This window comes from Labrus bergylta, chromosome 4 (genome assembly GCF_963930695.1).
Source record: "Labrus bergylta chromosome 4, fLabBer1.1, whole genome shotgun sequence".
In the NCBI taxonomy this organism is placed as follows: Eukaryota; Metazoa; Chordata; class Actinopteri; order Labriformes; family Labridae; genus Labrus; species Labrus bergylta.
In genome coordinates this window covers 23,322,781-23,335,466 of record NC_089198.1, presented here as the reverse complement: position 1 = coordinate 23,335,466, position 12,686 = coordinate 23,322,781, and the positions used below count along the sequence as shown (strand labels likewise).

Genomic DNA, 12,686 nt, shown 5'->3' with positions numbered 1-12,686 from the left:
AAGTATTGAAATCATTATTGGATAATTTTCCTTATAAAATAAACAGGATTTTAACTTTAGGAAATAATCAAATGGAGATATTTTCAATCTTCATTTATGGGCACGTTAGTCATGTACATGTCAGTCATTTATCTGCCTACAGTGAACCTACAGTGTGCACACTTTTAATGTTAAACCTGAAAACACCTCTGCTAAATTAACTCATGTGTTACATAATTACATTACCCATTATCGTGTTTATTTCAGCATATTTTTCAAGCCTCACCACTGCAGCCCATGTGTAGGCGTGTTTATAATAGTTCAATATTTCATTCTTCTGTACATAGAGAGCAGAGTTAACTGGACATAAAGTCCCATGTATGTGCACACATACCTGGCCAACAAAGCTGATTCTGATTCGAAATAACCAGAGCTTGTTTTTTTTTTTGTGACAGTCACATGTCAAACTAGCTGTCATTCATAAATATTAAAAGGGTAAACATTAGGTTTACTTGTGAACATTTTATTCAGTAGCCATTTTACCTAAACAGTGCCAAATGTTCATTAAATTAGATTTAAAATATAAATTGTGAATGATTTCTTCACTGTGAAAAAGGATGTGTAATTTGAATGAGTGGGATTCTGTTTTTGCACTTGATATTCTTGTAACCGGGATTAGATTGAAGAATTCAATTGAATGAACTCAAATGTATCCTTGAGATTTCAGTGAGGCATTGTAACGTCTCATGTTCTAAATCCTTCTTCAGCTGCTTTTCCATGTCGACAAAAAATACGATTCAAAGGGAGGTCCTGAATGTTGCCGTTTCTCGCTCAACACATGGACTGAATGTTTGTAGCACAATGTAAAGCAGCATCTGCTGGAGGGGATTGATTTAACATCGCTGTGTACTGGTAGATGCATGTTTTTGTGAACATGACTACAGTTTCTTTTTCCCGTGCAAGGTGGAGCTCGAGGGTTTCAATGTGCATATAGCTGTTTTCCTTCTTTCAGTTCAGGAATCTAACTTATTTTATAAAAAGCAACATTTATTGCTTAGTACATTGTATTCAACTTAGCTGGAATGCCTCTTTTGCACACATGTAATTTTTTAACTTAAATATGACACTTTGTGCTCATTGCTTAATCTGCCTTGATTTATTTTTAGAACATTTTACATAAGGAGTATTATTAATTTGCATACATGCCACTGTTATATCCCTTTGAATTATGATATTATTATATTATTTACATGTTCATTTAGTCAAATAAAGGCGTGCAAGTCACAGACTGTTCTTCCAACCAGTTAATCTACCAGCTATATGTCTTAATTACTTATTGTTTGATTCTTAAATTTGATTACAGTCATGAATAACAAAAGTCAAAACCCCAAAGTATTCTGTTGCTCCATTGAGTGAGAGACCAAAAAAAGCTGATTGTCAAAAGTGAAGCTGAAACCACAGACTATTTGTCCCTTCAAATTGATTTATGACTTAAAGGATTTAAAGGAAATCTAAATTGTTGCAGATAAATACATCAATAGACTCAAGTATAGCTGACTCATCCTTTAAGCTTAATTGTAGGCTATAGCTGATCTGTCCGCTCTTTTACTAAGCTTACAGTTGAATCTAGTAATATGTTACATTTACATCCAGAATTTTGCAGAACTGAGGACACATATTTATTATTTTAATCTTCATTGAGCAAATCAAATGCTTGTAATAAAAGGTTAATCTTTTTATGACCTTGGTGCTCTCTCGACTTTATTTGAAGTCTTTGGACTCAGCAATTAAAACAAGTTTCATGTCAGACTCATTATTTTGTGTTTCTTTGTATCATCAACTCTAATGATGATCCAGGTGCAAACTAGCTGCTCCCAACAATAGTGAAACTCCAGTAGGATAAAAAAAATTAGCATGCTATTTATATAAGCTGTTTTCAGTAACAAGTTTTGGGTAATGAATGGCCTTGTACTTTTTCACACTCCTCTCCTGATTAAGCTGCAGGCAAACCTGATTAAAAGCTGCTCAACCTGGACCCCCCCCCCCCCTCTCAGAATCGCTTTCAGAAAATACAGCTGCTGAACTTCTTTCTGCTACGAAATGTGAACGCACACGTTAGATAAGGTTTCATTATTAGCCGTAACGTGGGCTGTCATAATTAGCACGAGGATCCGGTCCGGGCGCTGAAAGGACTCCGCTCCGTGTTTTGTGTTCCTCCCTCCACAGCCAGCTGCTGCTGCAGAGCGAGGACCGGTGCGCCGTTTCTTCTCGCCTTGTTTGCCTCCAGTCCGGCTGTAGCTCCGACTGTCTCGCACGGCGTGTGGAGGAGACGCAGGGGGGGGAGGAAGAACCGGGAGCGTACCGAAACCCCAGACTTTAGAAGTCCTACCCTTCCTCTTAGGGGCTGTACCTTTTTGGACTGGGCCGCTGGAGACCCGCACTCAGAGTTGTCAGTGAGAAAAGACGTGCTCGGAGTTTGATTTCGTAGCGAGACTGGGGCGCATCTCGTCTCCTTGAAGTGCTCCCTTTTTTTTTATGCAGTGTAACCGTCGGGAAGAGCCTGGGTGCACGCTCAGGAGCAGGAGAAGAAGGAGGCGGAGGAGGGGGGGGAGAAGTAACGATTATTACTTTTGAATAGAGCCCCTCGACATGGAGCTATTTGTCCGGTCCTGGACGCGTTGGCTGGGAGAAGAACAGATACCTGCCATGGGAAACACCACCACCACCACCATCCGCCCGCTGTGAGGAAAGTGGAGCATGCAGCCGAGCCCGAGCCGTCTTTGTGTGACCCGCTGCTTAGTTTCTGGGGGCCTCTTCTGAAAAAAAAAAACGGAGAGGAGGGGGGCTCCTGGTGTTGATCTGAAATTCTCACTCCATGCCGGGATCCATATTTTGGCACGGCGTACCCACTGTAAGTAGCCCCTTAAAGAGCGGATGTTTTGAGTCTTTCATGGGAGATGCCGGGTTATGCTTTTCTGGATCGATACCATTTATTTACACTCCCTGGATGTGATAAGGCGAATGTCTGAAAACGGGCCTATGCGAGCTCCTCCAGCAGTTTAAAACTGTAAAGATGAGAGATCAATACACACTGGATAGTATTTGAGAGAGTTCAGCGGTGTTTGGAGCTTGTGGTTTTTAATTTTCATCAGGTTTCTGTGCTATTATTAACATCACGTGAATGAGGATTTGAGTGGGTCTAGTTCAATTTGAAAAGCCAGTCGAAGATGCATTGTTTTGTAAAATGCTTACATATGTGGAAACTCTCATTTTCGATGTGCGTTCAGTTTCTACAATTCAGTTTTTTTTAAGTTTTTTTTTTATTTGGATCAACTGTAAGCGGAGTTAATCCTGGCTATAAATGAAAAACATCAGGAAAAGCAAACATGAGTAGATTTAAATCGTATTGAGGGATGGTGTGAGTGTGAGAATGGTGTGAAAAAAAGACACAAGCTCACACTCGCATCTCCACCCAGTCCAGGACACCAGGAGCTAAGTAGTTAGATGTCAGATACTGTCTCCATTTACTTCTCCATTTTGCGGCTATAAAATAAGATCATTTCACAGAGCATGTATAATTCACAGACCTGAGGCAGCCATGTGTGATGATGGGACACACACACACACACTCACACTTTAACACACACACACACACACTCATGCGAGTTTTTGCAGGCTGAGAGAGCCATATCTGATTCTCACGTGAAGCTTTTAGAACGATAGGGCCGCATAGACTTCAGAGAGAAACCCCAGGAGAGCACGTCTGTGACAGGCTGAAACTTAAATAACATTTACATTACAATCCATACTGTCAATGCAAAAATCAGGACAGTGCTGCAACATTATATAAGCCATACTGACAAGTTGGGGAACAGAGAGCTACCCAGGCATATAGACTTATATAACAGCTTTCATGCGGGGAAGTATGGATGAAGGACTTTCTTGAACACAGTTGATATAGAAGATAAACGCAAAGCGTCTTTCTGCTCTGTTTTTTTTTATGAACAAAAGAGAGCCGCAACATTATATAATCCATATGCACAGCGTGAGGAATTGACTTGCCACCACACAGAATCGGCGGCTGGGAGAAGTTTTTCAGCCATTTTGGAGGACGAGACAAAAGAAGTGAGGAAAGTCCTGCTGGCTGGGATGATGTCGACCCTTGGTTGTATGATACTGACATGGCCGACAGTTGATTGTTGTAGAAGAAGAGGTCATTTCTTCAGAAATGGCCCAAACAATGGGAAGTGTTTACTGCTAAAATGTACATGCGGCACTTTCAAATCTTGCACATCAGCCCAGGCGAATTTCTTGGTTTTTTTTTAAACAAAGCTTGGGCGTTGGATTGTAGGAATTCAAAAAGATGAAGGGGGGGGGGGGGGGGGCAAATGTTCTGTTGCCTCTTTCTCCACCCTCCTCTCCCTCCTGCTCTCCACCCCTCTCTCTCTCTCTACCTTCATCCCCCATCTCTTTCTCTCTCACCCGCCCCAGACGTGCCGGTTGGGTCCATTTGTCTGTGTGTTGTCTTGGGGAGGAAGTGCCATCTCATCTCACATTGCGCAAATGGCTTCAATGCAGAGCTGGTGTGAATTCTAGCGGGTTTTTGTAACTGCCAATTTCCATATCAAAGTGTCTGCATTTCAATAGGGAGAACTTGAGCTACCAGCCCCCTTTCCTCTGAGCAGTTTTGTTCTGATGGAGTGCTGCTGCCTCTGTAGCTGGTGGAGGAGGTTTCGCTGGACATTTTCAGTTGGTTTTGTGTGTTTGTGAGGAGCAAGTGTTAGTGTTGGAAAACAGATTTCGTGTGGATTTTGGGATCATTTGTTGGCCATAATCTCACACCAAAAGCCACATATTTAGTGGACATGTTGGATGCAGTTCAGAGACGTGGTCTTGTTAGGAGGAATTTGTGCACTGAAATATTTTCCTTCTGTGTTTCTCAAACATCAACAAAATTCTTTATTTAATTTTTAAGCAGAAATTACAAGAAAAAAAACACTTCGTTTTTTTAACTCTATTTAAAATCAGCTTACTTATTTTGACTCGTATTTTGTCCACAGCTGTGTACACTTAGAATCCTGCCAATTGAATTCCGAGTTCTCTCTTGCTAAATAAATGTTGAGTGCAGATGCAAAAAGCGCAGAATCTCCATGTTTTGTGAGGGACTCCGACTATACCTTTCTGTGTCTGAGTGTTTTCTCCGTCGCAGAGATAATATTTATTTCTCATTCTGTGCAGCTGTTGTTTGTCAGAGGAAGAATGCGGCATGGTGCTTTTTATTTTAAAGGTTTCTGCTTTGCCTTGTGATACATGGAATAAAGTTCTCTGCAATTGTCGACAACTGATGTCGAAAAATAAAGACACTCATTTTGAGAAACATGCTTTTATTGTCTTCGTGCATGCTTTTACTTTGAAAGGAGGCTCAATGTCAGTTAATAATACAATAAAGTGCAGCATGCGAGATATTTTACCCAGATGCAGGGAATGTATAAGCCTATTGGGGGCACAGTGGGGGGGGGTCTGTGGCCTCTTCATGGTCATCGTGCTCCTGTGTAATAACACTAGAACATTTTCAGCACAGGAGAGCTTGCTTCTCCTTCTCCTTCTGTGTCCTTTTCTTTTTATTTCAACATAAAAAAAAAAGCTGAAAAGGGTGAGCATTTTGAACCCATGAAAGCAGGATGGAGAAGACTTCACCTGGCATCTTCACTCATGGCGCTCAGGGTTTGACAGCTGTCTTGTTCAATTCCTCTCACACGCTCGCTGTGAAATGTTGAACAAACAAATGGACAGAAAGAGAGCAGGATGGAAGGTGGGGGGAGGGGGGAGGGAGGGGGGAGGGAGGGATGAATAATGGTGGATAAGACAGATTTGATTGCAATGAAGGAGAAATACCCTTTACGTCAGTTACATATAATCAATTTATGATGTTCAGCACCTTCTCTGCTGATTGATCTACTTTTTCTTCCCTTGTTGTACTGACTTCACCCTTCTTCTTCTTCTTCTTCTGTTAGTGATTTCTTATGTTTCCTTCTATGACTTCAGAGAAAGAAAGAAAAACTCCAGAGAACAGTGCCCCCTCCCTGCATTGTATATGTGTAGGAGGAGAAGGCAGGGGTGATGTAGCCTGTGTAGTAAGTTTGTCGAGTTGAGAAAAAGTTAGTGTTGAGTGGGCTCTGCACTGTGCCGAGCCTGGTTGTTGGAATTATTAAAAAGCAGCTGAAGAGGAGGAGAGGTACATGCATTCTGCTCTGTCGGTGGAGAAATTGGCACCAATGCTCCCTCTATAACATGGATTTCTTCCTGGGTTAGTGTAGCTACAAAACGGTTCAGAGTCTGGAGCTGAAGCCAGAGGATGAAGAAGAAAAACACACGAGTAGAAGAGGGCATTTTCTTCCCTTAACGAAGTGCTTCAGGGTGAGTTTCTCATACAGCTGCATTAGCCCGTTGTAGCTTCTTTTTGTGGCTCGCCTTTAAAAAAATAGAGACAGATGACTGGAAGGAATGATTATGCGTTTGGGTAGTTAACACGATGGATGGATATATGGTCTCTTGCTCCATGTCACTGACAAAATACATGAGAGGGGGAGAAATCCCTCTCCCATGATGCCACCTCCTGTGTTTAAAATGACAGTTAACTTTCCCCCACTGCTTTAAAATGGATGTTTAATGATCAACAGAGGCTCCAGCAGTCACGCTGGCTCTGCTCGCACTCATTGCTATAAGAAAAAAAATAAATAAAAAAAGCTCCCCCCTCGGTGTTGTTAAAGGACGCATGGCTTAGAAGAGTAGCTGCTTTCCTGAGTGATGGATCATCAGAGGTCTCTTTGGGGGGGGGGGGGGGGGTGTTAACCCCTTCAGTGTGTGCGGATCCGTCCCGGTTGGGTAGCCGTCGGCGGCAGGTGATGGATGTGTCCCGGGTCTTTAGGCACCATATATCAGAAGATTAGCACTGACCTGTGAGTTGTCTGGGCCGCCCTCGGAGCTTCTTCTCCGACACTTGGGCTGGCATTAGCATACGAGGACGCCGCTCCGTCTCAGGGGGGATTCAAAGATAGTGTGCTTTATTTGGTTCTGTCATAGTATAGGTCACAGGAAGTGTGTGGATTAAAGGCTGAAGGCTTTGTCTTGGTATTAGGTGCATCTGACAGGTCATCTGTCTTCGACTGAGGAAATGCTCTTCTCTTTCTCAGATTCCTAAATAGCATCATATAATTATCCCAGAAAACGGAGGTTCAGGCCTTGCCTCCCTGCAGAAAAACCTCCCCCTGTCCTCCTCCATGGTATTCAGAAATCACATAAAAATGTAAATCACTCGACTGATGTGGTGTAACATTGTTATTCCGTATTTTGCATGGAAACAGAAGACAATATCACAGGTATCAACCAAAGCCTATGTTTTATTTTCCGTATGAGTAATCTGCGAGGTCTTCCCAGCAAGAATTCTTCTATTAAATGCTTTCACATGGACAGCACGGGCACATTTGTTTCCTGTTGAATCAGTTGTTCAGGGAAATCAAAAGGCTAGATTAAATTAATACACTGTTTTAGGACAGATTTCCTGAAGCGTTTGTAACATTCTTCTACAGAACATGCTCTTGTGTGGGTTCAACACTTTCTTATCACCTCCTACTGATCTGCTGCCATTTGTTGTGTCTTTGTGTACAGTGAGAATACCTCAATGCAATTGTTCGGAGAGCTTTTCTCCTATTAAAAAAAAAAAAAGAAAAAAAAAAGAAGAGGCATGCCATGAACTTTAGTCTGAAGGCTACTTGATGCTCAAGCGATGTCACTCGACGTCTCGCGATGAGGCCAATGTGGTTTTCAAGGTTGACGAGATATTGTCAAAGCCCTTGAATGTTCCCCGGGCTTTGAATGGCAGGTGTTGTCACAGTCGATGCGAAACGGTGGGAGTCACACAGCAAACAGAATCTATTACCCAGAACAGCAAGGCGTTGCTTTCACAATGTGTCAGCGCAGGCAGCCATCTTGCTCCCTCCTGTTGTCTGTGGAAGAGTCCCTCCTCGGCTGCGGCGAGGGAGCAGCTTTCAAGTTTGATTTTGGTGGCTGCCATAAGTAATGTTCCTCATGTTTTATAGCCGGGTTTCACACTATGATGAATTATCATGTAAAACCAAAAACACTTCAACAGCGGCATGTAATCCGTTTTTACGATCGCTGGCAGTCAACATAAAAAAAAAAAAAATGAAAGTGATGCGACGTAAATGACTTCCTGCCAAAGAGAGAGAGAGAGAGAGAAAGAAAAGCAAGATAAGGCCTTAAAATTTCAGCTGCGCCCTTTCTTGTGCTGATTTCCTCCATTTCAAAAGCCTCCTTAAAGACAGGGAGCGGAGGGTGCAGGGAGCGAAGGAGGCTCGTTGTTGATCATCCAAGCAAATCAGATCTCGATATTTGAAGAGTGAAGTTGTGATTGCTAATCACTCCACTGCTGAGTTTTAATTAGGAGACTCATAAGCGTTGTGTCATTCCCCAGCAGAGCATCACATGTTCTTAGCTTAGCTTTCTTAGTTTCTAGGGCGATAAAAACAAGCGCCATTTTTTCCCCTGTTGTTGCATTATCGAGAAATATATCAGCATGATCGTGTTTTATGTGAGCTTCATTATCCTAAATCAGATCTTGACCTTATTGGGGGGGGGGGGGGGGGGACGACAGCGGCCATGTGTGGACACTTTTTTTTTTTCTTTACGTTCTTATCACCAGAGAAAGCCTGAATGTAATCTTGAACTGTTTTCTTGGAGATGGTGCTGTAATTTGGATAAAGCTTATTTTCAATGGACAGGTTTCTTCAGCGTGCTCCGAAGACCTTTGTTAGGACATTTTAATTACAGCAGAGCTGGATGTAATTGATCCAGGCTTAGAGGGATTTCACCGTCAATGAGAATGAGCCTGGGCGTTAATACAGCCGAGCGAATGCTTCCACCTCTGAGCTGCACTACTTTCTCCCTCTCTCTCTCTCTCTCTCACACACACACACACACACACACACACACACACACACACACACACACACACACACACATAGGGGGGGGGATTTGTGTCTTTCTCGTTGACTCTGCCTTAACTCAAACAGCCCTCTGTCTTTTTGTGTGTGTAATGGTTAAATCAGCCTCACAGGACAGACGGTGCAGACAGGTCTCACACGCCTGCACTTTAAACAGATTTTCGCCACCTTGAGTGTCCTCTGATGGGGGGGGGGGGGGGGGGGTGCGCTTTCTTCATGCCTCCATGTTGTCACCCAAAATCTTCAAATTTTTATAAGGCTGTTAGATAATGCTTCCCGATGAGGGTGAATTATTGATGGTCTTGTTCGTACGAGTGGGACAGGGCAGGCTTTTAACTCTGTGAGCGGCTGGGACTCTTATCCTGTAACTATGGGACACGGCACAAACACCCAAAGGAATGATGTACTGGAGGAGAGGGGAGAAGGAGAAAAAAAAAAACAACGGAGGCTGAAGGGGGCTGGAAAATAAAATAAAAGAAGCATGCATCCTTTACAATAGCGTTGTGCTAAGCCACAGCACAAGGGAATCTTGGCAGCAGAGAAAAGAATTGAATCTACAGAAGCTTGTCTTTGTTTTTGAAGCACTGAGGATGGTATGGTGGCTGTGTGTTTGTTGCTTTTATTTGTTGGTTTATATGGAAAAACACACACATGCACACACATGTACACACATGCACACACAGAACTTTGGCTCTGCTGCTTTTATTTAGTATGGACAAATGTTTCAAGTGAGATACTTTGGTTAACACAGCGAGCTCAGATGTGATGAAAAGCTGTCAGGTAGAAGAAAAAGAGACAACACATTGCAGCCTGTAGAAATGAAATGATTAGTGCATGAAGTAGATAATCAAGAGAAAAGCCTGATAACCTTGAGGTTTCTGTATCCAGCGTTCTTAGTGCAAACAATTTCTGTGTCAGCTGTTTTTTGTCACTGCACACACACACACACAGCACTCTCAGTCAAAAAAATAGTTCAACATTGGCAACACACCCATGCATGTACAGTATGTCACTTCTCTCTCACCAGCCAATCAAAACCAAGAAGGAGCGGGACTTCAGATAGAAACCTAGTCAACAACAAGGGCGGAGTAGAAACTAACATGACTCGTCTTTTCAGGGGTCAAATTTCCCGCTCTAAAGCTGCTAATGCCAGGACATCCTTCCTTTGCACATATTATTTGCATAATGTTTCTTTGAAATGTCTTTAAACATCAGCATACAGAGCAATTTTTAAAAAGAACACCTTATGGTCAGCTTCAGGGAAAGTGGTAGTGCTGGGAGCCAACTTCCATAACCTACCAACAGTGAGCGCCGATGAGAAGCGCTCTGAAATCTAGGTTGTGGGCGCCGCCAGAACAACAGAAAAAAAAAACCGTAGGTGGACAGAGGCCATAACTCATGGATTTGTCTGAGGTGGATCATTGTTTACTGAAAGTCTGTGTTTATGACTGTTTGAAAAAAGGAGCATAACTAAGTTTTCACTGGGAACTTGGGTCAAGTGTTTGAATTCTTTTCTGAAGTTTAATATTCGAAACAGATGATTTAATAATTCAATTATTCTTTGTTGCGGTTTCAGAGGAGCCAGTTAAGCAGTGAGAAATCTCACTTTATGTGCTATATATCCTTGGTCCAAGGTTACATAAACACAATTCTGTACATTTCTTTAACAACAACAAAAAAAAGAAAAAAAAACACATAACCAATAGTCAGTTGTGTTTTGAACAGTGAAATGGAGTTTCAGCAGCTTCTCTGACCCTGATGACATGCAGTGGAATAGCTGCAGAGTAATTGCCTGAATGTACCCACATAGATGCATTCAGTCAAACCTTGTTTTAAGTGCTGAATGCACATCCGACCTGTACGCCCTAACAGTTGTCCTGTTCTCACAGCATGCACGTTCATCATTGTTCCAAGACATTCTCTCTGCACTCGTATGGCCCTCCAGTTTGCATCACAAAGGAGCGTGCAGAACCAACTCTTGGAAATACTGCGAGAGCGTATCATTGGGCATGCTAGAACTCAACCGTGTTGTCCTTTGAGCAACACTTCAGGTTCCATTTGAACATGGACTAAGGGACGTTGAAGGTTTTTAGCCTCAAAAACAACATTTGGCAAAGTGAAAAGTGTCTTGTGTCCAAAATAACAGATTTGGGACATTTAAGACCTTAAGTCTGGCCAAATGGGCATTCCAAGATTGGACCTAAACGTCTGGAAACGTATCTAGTTGTTTAGCAGCTTTGTTGTGTAATTATGTTGTGTTTTTGTCTGTTCTGACATTTTAAAGCTTAGGTTTCATCCATGACAAGCTCTTCTTTCATCTGTCAAAGAGGAGGCTTTTTGTTTCCCAGAGTAATCCTGAAGAGATCCATCTTTAAAAAAAAATCAGAATTAAGTGGTTTATAGCTGTATCAGGAGTATTTAAATCTTGAATAATGACCTTGCGAGTGTCACAGCAACGACAGGAAGAGAACAGAAAGTAATTATGTACAAGGAAACATGAAAAACAAGTCCAACCAGTTCCCATTTCCCAGTGGAAATGCTACTGATTGATGATGCCTGTGTCTTGTTTCTAAAGGAAGAAGAGTAGTAGAAGAGTCTAATAAAAAATAAAACATTTCTGAGAAAAAAAACGACTTTGAATGGAAAACAAGCACGAAACACGCTCAGGCCTAAAGCGCGTGTATGCATATTAAGTGTGTGCTGGCTCATTTCCAGCTCAGTACAGCCAACAGTAGAGCTGAACAACATGGCTAAAAGATATCATCTCGGCATGTTTTCAGCTTTGGAGGAAAACTGCATCCATCCAAAATAATTTTTTTCTGAAGGGCTGTAATTCATAATTATCTGCTTGCAATAAAAAGAGCCATCTCATTCACACAAGCCAGTACAAACATGTTTTCAGTCATGATTACAGATCGTTTTCATTCATATTTTAACAAATGAGATTAAATTGTAAAGCACAAAGTCAGCTCTGAGTCTAAAGCATACCCTTGAGGACCTTCAGGAGGTTTTTTTTCTCCATTATCACTGAACCAAAGCACTGAAACCAGAACATGTTGTGTTTTTGTGAAAGTAATGTTATTTTTTTAATGTTCCATATTCCTCAATCAGAGCGCACACAGATATTAGCTGCTTCAACTATATGCCCAAAAAATGATCTTAATTTCAAAAGCTTTGGTGTCAACCTCTATGTAGTGGGCTAGGGTTAGGGTTAGTTATTACTCCATCAGGGAGGACAAACATGTTCACAGCAGGACTGCTCATGTTATTGTGATTACATTAGAGTTGGTGATATGTTCACTTCAACCTCTTTCCGATGGAAATTTGAGGGGCGCTCAGTTTGGTGAGTTCAGGGCCAGAGTATTAAATCTGAAAGTATGGATACATTTATGATAAAGCTTCTCATAACAATTAAACTTCAGCGTCAAAACAGCTCTGTATATTAGATTAAACCCATAGTACACAGGCAAACCATCCTCAGCTTCATTATTGCCTTTACAAAAACAGTATTTATTATGGGAACACCCTTCAGAAAACACTTCAATCCAAATCCAAGAAACAAACATGTCGAATATAAATTCAAAACTGAAAACAACAAGGCGATGTGAAACATTTCCTACACTCTCTCCTACTTTTTTTTGTCAGTTTACCTTGAGAAAAGAAAGGAGCCAAAAGACTGTAAAA

The 12,686-nt window shown here is 41.8% G+C and overlaps 1 protein-coding gene across 13 annotated transcripts in view; it reads left to right on the top strand.

Annotated features, from left to right (window-relative positions):
• Positions 1-2,225: 2,225 nt before the first annotated feature.
• Positions 2,226-12,686, top strand: part of LOC109997634 (adhesion G protein-coupled receptor L2) — an 85,855-nt gene continuing 75,394 nt past the window's right edge. For 8 of the 13 annotated variants that reach the window (XM_020652177.3, XM_020652172.3, XM_020652174.3 and 5 more), the window contains exon 1: positions 2,232-2,890. The gene's annotated coding sequence lies outside the window, so the exon portion shown is untranslated. Of the gene's footprint in view, positions 2,891-6,151; positions 6,397-12,686 lie in introns of those variants that run through there. The other 5 variants (XM_029280830.2, XM_020652180.3, XM_020652181.3 and 2 more) reach the window with 3 other exon arrangements.